At 38.3% G+C, this 1,174-nt stretch overlaps 1 protein-coding gene across 1 annotated transcript in view; it reads left to right on the forward strand.

Annotated features, from left to right (window-relative positions):
* Positions 1–601: 601 nt before the first annotated feature.
* LOC101864366 (hornerin) overlaps positions 602–1,174 on the forward strand; it is a gene marked incomplete in the record, with an annotated part of 29,950 nt that continues 29,377 nt past the window's right edge. Inside the window, 1 exon segment of the mRNA XM_005091904.3 lies at positions 602–758.

A 1,174-nucleotide genomic window follows, 5' to 3' on the forward strand; every position in this document is an offset into this window, starting at 1 on the left:
TGAATATGTGTTTGTATGAGTATGTAACACTATGTAACTTTAAAATTGATTTGTAAATCCATAATATGTATCATGTTAAGCGCATAGAGCATTGCATATTTTTAATAAGTGGATATATGCGCTATATAAATGCAATCCATTATTATTATTAAATCAATGTCAGAATAGAAGATATCGAACACTTTATATGTAGATCTATATCAAAGATAGTTCTATATGCTTTCAATGAGTACTATATATCGAGTCTATGGTAAACACGATTTTCGTAACTTTAGAAAATCTAATAATTGCACTTGATTGTTTTGTTGAAGTTCGATCTAGATCTACCTTTATTGTAGGCCTAGGCCTATTAGTAGTGCCCAGCCTAGGCTAGTGCGCGGTGGAGGTGGGCAAAATCTGGATAATCTATCCGGATAACCGGATAATTATCAATGAAATATCGTCCGAATTCAGACTCTTAACTCTCTTTTCTGATCCGTTTGCCGAAATGGGCGCACCCTTTTGTAGAAGCCAAGGGTTGAAGTTATGCTAACCCATTCGTCAAAGTGGTTCTAACACATTTGCCGAAGCGGTTCATATCATACTGTTTGCCGAAAAGGTACACTAAAGTATTATCCGGATTTTGCTAAAGCGCGACTCAATGTCCAGCCCCAGTGCGGAGCAAAATAAAATGGCGGGCGATGCTGTTGATTGCATGTGATGAATGTGGACAGTAACTTGTGTTTCCAGATCTACATTTTTCAGCTCTTGTAAGCGTGGTAAATATATTAAATGCCATCTGATATTGTCGTTTTGCATGATCATATTATGCAATATATACACAGGCTTCCAGAACCAAGAAGAGGCGGTTTATTAGTCCTAAAACCAATTTAAGGACCCAAATAAAGTGAAAGTGAAAGTGAAGGATTTGATGAAGGCGAAGGCTAAAATTTCGGTGCTTTCGGTAGTTCCCACACCCGTTATTTGAGCCTGGATCTAGAAAAATCTAAATCTACATCTAGTCTAGATCTAGATCTAATCTAGATTAGATATCTAGAGATCTAGATCTTGAATCTAGTCGAGTTGTGATGTCCCGGCCCAGGGGGCGGCCATCTTCATGATCTTGGTAAAATCAGTTTAGGGAATCTCCAGATTGGGCGCTTTTTCGCCGGTTTTGGCCCTAAGAGCAGCTTAG

Source organism: Aplysia californica, unplaced genomic scaffold (assembly GCF_000002075.1).
Source record: "Aplysia californica isolate F4 #8 unplaced genomic scaffold, AplCal3.0 scaffold00037, whole genome shotgun sequence".
Lineage (NCBI taxonomy): Eukaryota > Metazoa > Mollusca > Gastropoda > Aplysiida > Aplysiidae > Aplysia > Aplysia californica.